General features: G+C 38.4%; 1 protein-coding gene across 1 annotated transcript in view; it reads left to right on the top strand.

Moving 5' to 3' along the window:
- Positions 1 to 7101: 7101 nt before the first annotated feature.
- The window catches only part of LOC124554208, a 148399-nt gene continuing 141553 nt past the window's right edge, over positions 7102 to 13947 (top strand). The window contains exon 1 of the transcript XR_006968293.1: positions 7102 to 7264. The gene's annotated coding sequence lies outside the window, so the exon portion shown is untranslated. The remainder of the gene's footprint in view (positions 7265 to 13947) is intronic.

Raw genomic sequence — 13947 nt, 5'->3', positions numbered from 1 at the left:
CACACGTCAGCAACTGCTTTCATTCTAATCAATACTAACTTCTTGATTAGTCTTAACATTTCTGCATATATGAGTACTTCAATACATTTTTATTGTTCCTAATAATTTATTGAAAAGCTATTGAAACACTATGCATCTTCCACTTACAAGCAACTATTAATGAAATGCAATGTCTCATAAAATGACATTAACATAAAATCAGCAATGAATATACAGAAAACAATCAAATATGGCTCATAATAGTGGAATGAAGCATCACCTGAGAATAAAAGGATGGAAGTATGAAAAAATGCACAGTGTATGGGGTAGTTTAGTAAACGGAAAGAGTAGCGTTCAGTTAAAATTCCGTATTGACAGTAGAAATGTTGTAACACGTGAGGCTATACTGACCCTATGACTTATCTTAGAGAATAGATTAAGGAAAGGCAAGCCTGTGTTTGATTGGAATATTCTCTTTCAAATTCTGAAGGTGGCAGGAGTAAAATACAGGGAGAGAAAGACTATTTACAATTTGTACAGAAACCAGATTGCAATTATAAGACTCAAGGGGCATGAAAGGGAAGCAGTGGTTGGGAAGGGACTGTGACAGGGTTGTAGCCTATCCCCAATGTTATTCAATCTGTATATTGAGCAAGCAGTAAAGGAAGCAAAAGCAAAATTTGGAGTATGAATTAAAATCCATGGAGGATAAATAAAAACTTTGATGTTTGCTGATGACATTGTAATTCTGTCAGAGACAGCAAAGGACCTTGAAGAGCAGCTGAATGGAATGGACAGTGTCTTGAAAGGATGATATAAGATGAACATCAACAAAAGCAAAACGGGGATAATGGAATGTAGTCGAATTAAATTGGGTGATGCTAAGGGAATTATATTAAGAAATGAGACGCTTAAAGTAGTAAATGAGTTTTGCTATTTGGGGAGCAAAACAACTCACAATGGTCAAAGTAGAGAGGATATAAAATGTAGACTGGCAATGGCAAAAAAAGCATTTCTGAAGGAGATAAATTTGTTAACATTGAGTATAGATTTAAATGTCACGAAGTCGTTTCTGGAAGTATTTGTATGGAGTGTAGAAATGTATGGAAGTGAAATGTGGATGATAAGTAGTTTAGACAAGAAGAGAATAGAAGTTTTCAAAATGTGGTGCTACAGAAGAATGTTCAAGATTAAATAGGTGGATCACATAACTAATGAGGAGGTATTGAACAGAATTGGGGAGAAGAGGAGTTTGTGGCACAACTTGACTACAAGAAGGGATCGGTTGGTAGGACATGTTTTGAGGCATCAAGGGATCACCAATTTAGTATTGGAGGGCAGCGTGCAGGACAAAAATCGTAGAGGGAGACCAAGAGATGAATACACTAACGGATTCAGAAGGATGTAGTCTGCAGTAGGTACCGGAAGATGAAGAAGCTTGCACGGGATAGAGTAGCACGGAGAGCTGCATCAAACCAGTCTCTGGACTGAAGACCACAACAACAACATCGGCAGTTATATCATGATGTCACATGCACCCCACTCCTGGGAACCACACGTTACATGTATGTATTATGTGTATTATTCCCCACATTGCAGCGAGTACTTCTACCTGTACCGCGTGTCGTACCTGTGGGTCGTCGTGCTGGGATTCCTGCTGACACTCGTCGTGGGCGCCGTCGCGTCGTGGGTGGCGGGCATTGCCTGCAAGGGGGACCGCAGCGTGCCGCCACCAGACCCCGACCTCTTCGTGCCGCCAGTCTGCTGGGCGCTGCTCGCGAGGAGAGGGCGCAGGGTGAGTGGCAGTGGTAACAGTGGCAGCACTGTCTCCAGCTGAGCGATGTCCTGACAAGTGATTAGGCAGTCAATTTAAGATATAATCTGTTTGGAGACACATTTGCTGTTGAATTAAAAGATGTTTTAGTGGTGGAGTTAATTATGAAGTGTTTCTGAAATAAACCTCTTTCACTTGTATATGAACTATTATGGGAACACAAAAACTTTCGTGATTTGAAATCACATCTTCAGGTGTACAAGACAGGAAATGTACAATGAACATTATGATAAACAGATAGCTATCCTAATAACCTATGGTGATGACAACCAATATGAAATACACATCAGTGAAATGTTTAAACCCAGATACAAAACGGAGTGGGAGTGGACATCTCAAAGTAAAGTACTGTTACCCATAACAAGCGGGATGTCATAATTCAAATTTACAGGTTGAAAACTGAAATATTAAATGTGCACCTACCTACAGTGAAAAGAGCAAAATAACAAAACAAGAAAAGTAAAAGCCCCAGCTAGATACATTGAACGCCCCTGGTTATGAATCCTCACTTCATACTGGGAAGCTGCAGACAGCAATGCTTCAGCCTGCTCAGTGTGCCAGTGTGTTCATGTGTATCATGGAGGGCACTACCATCACCATACACATAGCAGGGAAAGCTACAAATATTTTTATTCAATCCAAATATCCTGGGAATGTTTGAGGCCTCTGTTACACAGCATAATCATATAAATTATAAAATATGTCAGCAGAAAAATTGTAAAACCAAATAGACCAGATGTAGGAACATGTAACAACAAGCCCAGGATCAATAACCAAGCAAATACGACACTACGTCTTTGAAAGGTAATCAAAGTTAGACAGTATATTGTAACGTCTTAACTCCAGCTGATTGTTAAGGGTGTGTTTGGGGTATAGCTTTAGACTCCACATAATTTCAATCTCTTCCTTTAAAGATCTAGTCCTTGACTTCTCTGTGTAAGACCTTTAAATTATTGACTACACCTGTTATGGAGTGGCCAGAATCACATAAGTGGCTACTTAAAGTAGACCTCGAATTTCTCAGACTATCGTGTTCTCGAAACATAATAGCAGACCCTCTGCCAGTCTGCCTCACCTCACATACCTGGGAGGATAATTGTCACAACTGATGTGATATATACCAGCAGTGTCGTACTTTTCACAGGCCACATACTCTTTATTTACATGTGTTTGACCAAGATTCTGTGGGATAAAGAACACTAGCTTTATCTCTTTTGGCCTTAACTTTATTGTTAAACTTTATTTATTTAATTTTATTATTAAATTATAAAGTGTCTTTCTTGACTGCAGAATCTATTTAGTCTAGCGGCTTCAATGGCTCTCAAGAGAATAATCTTGGCACTTAGTTTTAAAAAACGTTACATGAGCCATTCTGCTGTGACCCCACTGGGGCCGATCTGACAACTCAGCTTCTATGATGTAGCTACACAACATGCTCTGTGACTAAATGGACACTGAGAGTCAGAAGAATGGCTCCACTATATATGCCGATCATTTGTCAATGGTCGTCTTGCTCACCAGAGAGATTGAGCTTACAGGAAATTCCGTGTGTCATGTTGGATTGCATATAGCGGTGTCAGGGTGACCAAAAAGCTCAATATTCCTGCAAACGAGGCAACTTAAGGTAAAGGGAGAACTGCCAAGAAACTGATAATAAAATGGGGAGAAAGTAAGAACTTGACATATTATATTTAGACATGGCAGAATGTAGTGAGGTACAGTTCCTCCACTTATTGTGATGTCACCCATTACATATACAGGGTATTATAGTAAATTGTTACATATACCTATAGGAGCTAATATTGGTCAAAAATGGAATAAAAGATGTGTTCGGAAACCAGTATCTGTTGAGATATGCCTCAATGTGTCCTCTCATTCCTATCTGTGTGTTACATAGAAGTATATGCTACAGCACTTACCATACATTCTGATGCATCCTTCAGTGCTACTTCACAGTGAATAGGCATTTTTTCAGATATACGGAGCACCATTTGGATTGTGTTTTGTGCATTGGTCACGTGCTACTGCAACATCTGGAGATTGTTGATGGGTCGGGCATACATCAATGTTGTTAAATATCCCCAGAGCCAGAAATCCAACGGATTCAGATTTGTTCAATGCGGGGACCATGGTACTGGACCTCCCCAGTCAATCCATTACCCATGAACATTGCAGTGAGATACTGTTACACAATCTGTAGAAAATTGGGTGGTGACCTGTCATGCATAAAACAGTCATCATTCTGTAATGGTAATGTTCTCCATTAGCGCTAATAATTTATTGTACGGAAAATTCTGATACGTGGCACCTGTTTAACTGTTTGGTAAAGTCTATGGTCCTAAGAGCCTTTCACTGACAATTCCCAGCCATACATTCATTCTGAAGTGATCCTGATGCCTTATCACTGTGATTGCTCAAGTATTGCATTGGTCCATACAGGCATAGTGTAATAATTTACTATGGCATCTCTTGTGAATTCTGCTTCATCTGTAAATAAAATACAGTCTGTGAACTGTGGATTTTCAACAGCCCATGTCATAACAGGTATTGATTTTTGGACATATTAAAATAAGTACTTTCCTTATATTATTCACCAATACTAACTCGTGTAGGAATATATGACAGTATGTTTAAACACCCTGTATATAATGGGTAGGGTGTTTGTTTTGGCATAGAACAACTAAATAGCTCCAAAAAATGTGAATTGTATGAAAAAAATGTTCCAGATAAAAAGTTAATGTTTTCAAAGGGGACATATATATGTGCTACCCACTAACTTCCATTCCCACAATGCAGTGGTCAATTTTTTATTTTCAAATGGAAATCTTCATTTCATCGCAGATTTGGAGTCTATGCCAAAAAATACCTAGGGTTTACCTGAAACTTTCTTTGCATTTGTGGTAGGTGGGGCAGTATTGAACAGATTTCAGATTCTCTGGCTTTTGCAATTAAGAACTGACTCATTTCATTCTACATTGCATTTGTGATAAAAGTGTAAACTTTCCTCTTCTGAACAGTTGTGCTTGTGTTCAAAACTTGATTGCACATTAAAATTTTTTCGTTTAGACCTTTGAAAATGTGGGAAAGAAGCTACTTGTACTATAACATGGTGTTCTGTTCCCTACAGCACCAGGATGATGGATTTTAGTGAGACCCCTCAAATCTCAATGTTTTCTTCCACACAATCCTAGTACACGCTTAAAATTTTGCTCATAAAACCAGAACCAGCTACATGTGCTGTTTTTTGTGCATCCAGCTAGTTGTTAATCAAAATAACTTAATTGCTTAATGTATGTATGTTTTCGCTACTTTCCTGTCTTTTATGTTACTGTTGAAATTCAACAACTGCATAATTTATTAAAATTAAAATTTAAAACAGTCTTGATTTTAACTACTTTTATAAGATCACTGACTATGTTTTCAAAAATCCTATACATAATTTATTGTTCTGTAAAGACAGATTTATATGCATCTATAAACAGCTGCTGCTACAGAGCAGAGGGCAGTTCGTGCACAACCATGTACCGTCATCGGGCTGGTCAGTCAGTATAAAGTCACTTCTGCAAATTCCCAGTTGCACAATTACTTACAATAGACAAAATATTATTGCTACTTATTAATTTTTTAAACTCCTTCTGAAAAGCCATTGGCACTGAAATGTGAATTTGTCTCCATTATCCATTTCTATTTTTTTTTTTTTTTTTTTTTTTTTTTTTTTTTTTTTTTTATAAAGTGGTTTCACTGTTGAGTTCTTTAATCATTCAGGAAACTAAACATTCCTAAAAGAAGAATTACAAATTTGGCCAAGTACTGGACCAACATAGGCAGCACAGTGCTTTAGTATTCTGCTAGATAATCCATCATGTACCTGAGAGTTCTTAGTCTTCACTTATTTACTCAGTGACTGAATCTCTGCCTTTCCAGTACCATAGAGGTGTATTTCAGATAGCAGTCTTTGAAAGCCGTTTCCTAAGAGAATTAGATAATTCCCTGGAGAAACTAAGATTTTATTTAACTTACCCACTATATTCAGAAAGTTACTGTTAACTACTCTACATTGTACTTATTGTCGAAAGTTACTTAAAGTTCACTTATAACTTCCAGCAACTGACTTATGTAGTAGTAGTAGAAGAAGAAGCAGTTATCTGAGTAACCACAGTAACGGGACTGTAAACTTAAAGAAAGGCAAAACTACACTGTACACAAACAGGCTTCAGTGATAGGCCTGGGTGTAGCTTTTCTGGCCTGCTGGGAAGGTATTGTGATGTGGTTGTGCTGCAAATGTCTGCATATCATAGACATTTGCAACCCAACATTTACAGTATGCACTGTGCGTCTTGTTTGGAAACAAATTTGTTCAATTTGCTCACAATTCTTGCTGCCAACGTCAATAATGTCCATTTTAGTCTTTGCCCTCAAGCTGGATTTTCAAACAGCTCAGTACTTTCTCAGGTTTCTTTTCTGGCAGTGTTAACTGTATGTTAACAGTGGTGCAGAGTAGTATGGATCGAGTTGGCCAATACATCTAGTGTGAAGGTTCACTGAATGCAGTGGAAGGAACAATACAGTCATGCTATAATGAAATATTCTCACATGGATGGCAAACCATATCATAGTATCTTCATATCAGATCAGAAAAGCTACAACCAGTGGACAGTGTAGTTCTGTGTCTCTGTAAGTTCAATGTCCTGTTAATTAGATTGCTTTGAAATCTTTATATTCTTGTAAAGTCAGTTGCAGGGAGTTATAAGTGACGTCCAAATAGCTTACCATGACAATACAATATACAGTATTTAACAATTAGGTCCGGAATATAGCAGCTGAATCAAATAAAAGCTTAGTTCACAGCCCAATCCAGATATAAAAAAAGTTTGTGTAAAGTGTCAAACTAGATGCAGTTATTCTGTAACAAGCCACTGGATAGCATGGATTTCTCATACCAAAACGCTCAGAAATATTGCTGAACAATCTCTATATCACATTTTATTTAGGTCAAAACAGTAGTGGGCCAAATACTGAACCTTGTGGATCCCCATACTTAGTGTTTTTCTCACTGTGAATTAGGTTTTATTCCTGTATTACAATTTGTTAATGTGATCTGTTTTCTGTCACTGAAACAAGACTCTATTCACAATGCAACATTTTATAGTTTCTCTTGTAGAATTAAATGATCTGTGCATCTGAAGGCCTTGGAAAAGTTCCATAAAATATTGACAGTTTAAAGTTTTTCATATTTGGCTCTAGTACAGTCAGTGGGTACAGCCAGTATACATCTGTGTGCAGGGCTCCAACTCGCTGCAGCTGACACGTGTGGCCGGTGACCTGTCCAATGGTGTGGGACCAGCTGCAGACACCAAGAGCCAGGAGGAGCCGCTCAATGGCATAGGTGGCCACCACGTCACCCCAATGTGATGTCGACAGAGTACAGTGGGGACTGCTGTGAGCTGAAAGGTGAATCCACATGGCATGTGACCATGAATTTTTGTTCCCTGTACTTGAGTGATCATCATAATTTGACCTAAGATAAACAACAGACCTGGTACTGACACTTATGGGACCCACATTTGATGTTATACAATTGTCAAGTTTGTTTCGTTCTTGTGTCTAAGTGCACCAGTGTGACCCTCTACTTTCTATTCTGGAGGTTAGATGCCATTTGTAGAAGGCATGATGTCACAGACTGTAGCAAGGTCACAGAGTATACTGACTTGATAATTTTTCTTGTTTACCTGTGCCAGAACGTAATTTGTGAGCTCGTGCTCAGCTATATGTGCATTAGTCCTTTCATCACCACCACCTGGTGCCAAATTATATAATTATTTTTGTGGATTTGTGGATGTCAGAGCAACATATTTTCTAAAGCAAGCAGCAGATTTCCAACTTTAATAGACAGCTATTCTGAGAAGAATCACAATACTACAACCATGTAAAAGTCCATGAAAGCAAAATATCAGAGCTATAGGATCTCATGGAAGACCTCATGGAAGAATTCAAAATGTGTGAAAAGAAATATATATATATAAATGGTATGCAGATAAATGAATACTTGCTTTCCAAATAGTAATCAGTCAGTCACACCACTTAATACCTCAATATTATGAACATTTGTTGCCTGCTTTCATAGGAGGAGTAATAACTCCATACACCAAAATTCCAGAGTTTATTTCTCGAGTCATTACTGTTTCCGTTCACTGCAGTATTTTCAAAAATGGCATTCCTGTGATGCAACTTCCTTGGGGATGACAATCTCCCATCCCCTTGCGTCTGTAATTACATAAAGATATCATGCATTGGACAAACCAATAATATCACTTTTTATCCACTGAAATAACGCCTTTTCAGCATTTCCATAGTTTTGATATAATCACGCTGTAGGAATGTCATTTTTAAAATGTATTATTTCTCTGTGTGTAACAATCTCCCTTACCTGACAAAAATGACTTTGCGTTTCAGACATAATACAGACAGAATTGTACGAGGTAATGGAGCAGGATGAAATGTAAATATGTGGTACAGTGGGCTGTGTCTTCTGCTGTGCACTTCATAATGAACATCAGAATTAACTGAAATGTGTAATAAGTGTAATCAGTAGAGATGAAATCAGTGAAGATAGGAGGGAGGTTTCCAAAGTTCTCTGCCTCATACTGAAAAATGTGCATTTATGTTTCCAGAATATTTTTCAAAATAATCTTCTTTAACAATTACATATTTCATCCAGTGAAATTTTATCTTTGTAGTGTACAATTGGAAGGATTCTCTTCCACAGCTGGAGTTGCTTCTGTGTTAGGTGAAAAATGCTGATGAACAAGTGCAACTTTGAATTTTAAGAAGAAATGCAAGTCTGAGTGAAACATGCCAGGGGAATAGGCTGAACTTTCATCCAACACTTCACAGTGTATATCTAAAAGTAAATTATGTCAAGGTTGTCTGTTTACTGCCATTAGGGAAACTCCATGATATATAGTCACTGCAAAGAAACTTCTAAACAAACAAAGATTACTGCATAATAGGTGTAAAACAAATAGTAGGCTATAGATAGATGCTGAATGAAATGCATTTGGCTGTCAAGATATCAATTAGTGATGCCTTCAATGACTACCATAGCAGAATATTGTGAAAATGACATTTCACAAAAACCAAAGAAATTCTGTTCCTGTGTAAAGGCTGTTAATGCACAAAGTATTTTTATTGTATTGTATTGTATTTTTTTTCTTTTTTTTTGCGTGGAGACACCAACTGGTGTCTATTGCAAACGTCATAGCATTTTTTTACAAGTTATGTACAGTCATATATACATATGTGATTACACATACATGATACAAATGTACCATTGGACCTAATAAGGCACAATATTGGGTGTTACATCGTACCTATTACAAATATTCAGATTTTACACAACACTATATATATATATATATATATATATATATATATATATATATATATATATATATGATGTGACTTACCAAACAAGAGTGCTGGCAGGTCGATACACACACAAACAAACACAAACACACACACAAAATTCAAGCTTTCGCAAAAAACTGTTGCCTCATCAGGAAAGAGGGAAGGAGAGGGAAAGACGAAAGGATGTGGGTTTTAAGGGAGAGGGTAAGGAGTCATTCCAATCCCGGGAGTGGAAAGACTTACCTTAGGGGGAAAAAAGGATGGGTATACACTAGCACACACACACATATCCATCCACACATATACAGACACAAGCAGACATCTCACAAGCAGTCTGGGTGTTCGGCTCCACAAATTTACATTATATGTCAAGTTTTACTCCAGTGCGTGGGAAATAAACATCCCAGCTTGGGATGCATAAACTAAAACCAGAGGAGGGGATGGTCTGATGCAGAGGGGGGGGGGGGGGGGGGAGAATCCCCCGCATCCCCACTGCAAATCGCACACTGATTTATTTCAGACATGGATATTACTCTTTTTCTGTTATTTATTTTCATTACCTTCAGTTCTTCCCAATATAAATCTTGGCTAAGTAATTAATGGCCTGTGATTGTACATAATTTTATAGTATGCTATATTCGTTTTTCTTTTATCAGTTATTTTTTTGATCAGTTACTTTCAAAGATTACCTCAATGTAGCGTCTTTGCCTTAGATATGACATCACTGTTCAAAGCCGACAGTTGGAATCAGACACTGCAATTAACTCTTCAACTGGATGTCGTAACTTATGTGAACTACGTCCCTTACTCTGTCGGTGTAGTCTTGTCTCTCCTGTCGCCGTCTGCTGTGTAGTGACTGTGCACCGCAGCAAACACAAGTGAACGAGCAATCCAGACAACAGTTCACTACAATTCGCTAGTACTTATGAACAAGCGTTTACACTAGACGAGTGAAAGAAAGCACTGCCAAACGAGTATTGAGAGAGTGAACAAAACTGAAGTCTGCGATTTTGTTTCTTTGGCACTAAACTTACTTACACAGGTACCCGATAGAACCACACCACAGTGAAATAGTTGCGATGAAAACAGTGATATCTAGACAGGATTGTCGTGTATGTCAACTGCGCTGTTGCTGATCCAGGAAACAAAGCAGCGAAGGAAGAGAAAAATTTCGGTCTGAATTTTTGTGGAAGCGTCAGATATGTGGTGGCAGTTCACTAGTCACTAACTTCATAAGGCCTGCTTCGATATGTATGTTGGTGGATGACTTTCGCTGGTTGGTAACACGTATTGAAAGGAAAACTAAAATCAAGACCGTGGCTATAGACTAGAGACCTCGGCTGAAGAGAGACTTGCACTTACGCTCCGTGCCAACAACTGGAAACATTTACACAAGTCTAAAACATTTATTTCGAATTTCAACAACAGCTGCATCACACAGAGTTCCTGAAAACTGCAGTGGCACATATGTGAAGCACTCGAGGTTTATATCAATGTCGGGAAAATAATTTCAGTAAATATGAACAATGTAAATTCAAAATATAGAAATGACCTGCTATGGTCGATAAAGTATATGTTACTTCTTGCCTGTGGTGGCAACAATTATAAGGTCATTGTCCCTACCCCTGAGTGCGTAAGGTATTAGCTAATTCCCCCTCCCTCCTATATCACAAACATTATTGCCAAACTTAATTTTAGAAAAAAATTCTATTAGTTTTATTTTAAAATGATTAAAGATAAATACTATTTGGTTCTTGTTTCTATTATACTAGTGAGTCTGTGAGATATGGGTGCTGCTTATTTTTATTCATTTTTTTTTACATCTGGTTTCTTCTCAGGCACTACACATTGTAAGTCATGCACAAAGTCTATTCAGGTTTTTTTTTGTTTCATTGATATCATAATCAAAAATCTACTTTCATATCAGTATATCTTGAATGCAGTGTTTCTCAAAAATGTTCAATTGTGTGTGAAATCTTATGGGACTAAACTGCTAAGGTCATCAGTCCCTAAGCTTACACACTACTTAACCTAAATTATCCTAAGGACAAACGCACACACCCATGCCCGAGGGAGGTCTCTAATCTTCACCAGCACCAGCCGCGCAGTCCGTGACTGCAGTGCAGTGTTTCTTTCATTGTGTGTGTGTTGCAGCAGTCTGTGAGCTAAAATGAACGGTAAAGTAATTCCCAGTGCATCACAAGTGCCATCAACAACTCCACCTCAGAAAAGAAATGTGCACTGTCCTACCTACTGGCATTTACTTCTTCCACACACTTTTCTCACAGATAAAATCAACACAGTTAAAATGTGGTTCTTCCTCTTTGGAAATTATTTGATTGCTGGACAACCTTTCATACTAGCGAAATTAGAAGGCTTCAGCATGCCAATGCTTCATGTCCGAGCACTCCCACTGAATAATAATAATAATAATAATAATAATAATAATAATAATAATAATAATAATAATAAAGGCCCGGGAAAAGAATAGGCCTCTGGTATGTTCTGCCAGTCATAAAAGGTGACGAAAAGAACAAACCACTAATAGGGCTAGCCCCCCTTTTAGTGTGATTAGTTGGTTCAGGACAGAACTAAAGAAGCCTCGGACAAGGGCCGTCATGGTCGGGGACGACGCTTGATCCCTATGCCCGCCCACAATGGTAACGACACTGCTAGCCAACTGGAAAATGATTCAAATCCAAATAGAAGTGTTTTGCAGGATATGCTTCCTGCAACCACCCTAGAAGGAAAACAAAGACAGAGGATGAGATGGTCAGATGAAGTTAATTGACACCTCATGTTCTGTTATTACCAAGCAACAAACCTAGGAACCAACACAACTGGATACAGATCACAAGTATACACAACATTTATTACCAGAAATTTTTAACAGAACAACGACTAGCTGATCAGATCCGTGTAATAATCAAAAATAACAGGGTACCCCAGTCAGAATTAGAAAACATCAAACAACAAGTACAACAAATACTGGAACAAAATAATGTGCAATCAGAAGAAGAAGAAAATACAGTAATGAACTCAAACATCCCAGAGCAAACAAACAAAGAACAACACACATCAATTAAACAGTCAGAGGAAAACGAAATCTTAAGACAGCGACCAGAACAAGCACAAATAGAACACGAAGTGACACACATGTTAGATATAGAAGAAAAATTTCAGCTGACATATATAGAATACAAAGACACAAATACAGACATTAGACCATTCTTGCATAGACCGCCAAATAACCCACAATTCGAAACAACAATAACAACTATCAACACAATCATACACAAAAAAATAAATGAAAACACAACTATGGAAGAGTTACAATTACTCGTTTATATAGGAGCACTCACTACACTAAATATACACACTAGGCAGAGATCAGAACCAACCAACACACAGAAGAAACCCACAAAACCAGCATGGCAACACAGGCTACAGATCAGAATAGAAAGACTGAGAAAAGACATCGGACAGCTAACAAAATTTATAAGAAATGAAATGTCAGAAAAAAAACGAAAAAGGTTAGTTAAAATCTCACAACAAGAAGTGATAGAGCAATTAGATGAAAAGAAGCAGAAATTACAAGCATTGGCCAAATGATTTAGAAGATACAAAAAAAGTGAAAATAGAAGGAAACAAAACCAAACATTCAACACAAACCAAAAGAAATTTTACCAGACAATAGATAACACACACATTAAAATAGACAATCCACCAAACATAGAAGACATGGAACACTTCTGGAGCAACATGTGGTCACACCCCGTACAACATAACAGGCATGCACGGTGGATACAAGCAGAAACAGATACGTACAACATGATACCACAAATGCCTGAAGTGATAATTTTGCAACATGAAGTCACCCAAGAAATTAATTCTACTCACAATTGGAAAGCCCCTGGAAAAGATAAAATAGCAAATTTCTGCCTAAAGAAATTCACCTAAAGACATTCACATCTAACTAAATTATTTAACAGTTACATTGCAGACCCATACACATTCCCTGATACACTTACACTTGGAATAACTTATCTGAAACCTAAAGATCAAGCAGACACAGCAAACCCAGCTAAATATCGCCCCATAACATGCCTACCAACAATATACAAAATATTAACTTCAGTAATTACACAGAAATTAATGACACATACAACACAGAACAAAATTATAAATGAAGAACAAAAAGGCTGTTGCAAAGGAGCACGAGGATGTAAAGAGCAACTGATAATACACTCCTGGAAATGGAAAAAAGAACACATTGACACCGGTGTGTCAGACCCACCATACTTGCTCCGGACACTGCGAGAGGGCTGCACAAGCAATGATCATACGCACGGCACAGCGGACACACCAGGAACCGCGGTGTTGGCCGTCGAATGGCGCTAGCTGCGCAGCATTTGTGCACCGCCGCCGTCAGTGTCAGCCAGTTTGCCGTGGCATACGGAGCTCCATCGCAGTCTTTAACACTGGTAGCATGCCGCGACAGCGTGGATGTGAACCGTATGTGCAGTTGACGGACTTTGAGCGAGGGTGTATAGTGGGCATGCGGGAGGCCGGGTGGACGTACCGCCGAATTGCTCAACACGTGGGGCGTGAGGTCTCCACAGTACATCGATGTTGTCGCCAGTGGTCGGCGCAAGGTGCACGTGCCCGTCGACCTGGGACCGGACCGCAGCGATGCACGGATGCACGCCAAGACCGTAGGATCCTAC

Source organism: Schistocerca americana, chromosome 11, assembly GCF_021461395.2.
Source record: "Schistocerca americana isolate TAMUIC-IGC-003095 chromosome 11, iqSchAmer2.1, whole genome shotgun sequence".
Taxonomy (NCBI): Eukaryota; Metazoa; Arthropoda; class Insecta; order Orthoptera; family Acrididae; genus Schistocerca; species Schistocerca americana.
Note: the sequence above shows the minus strand (reverse complement) of the source record. Positions and strands in the feature narration are given on the sequence as shown.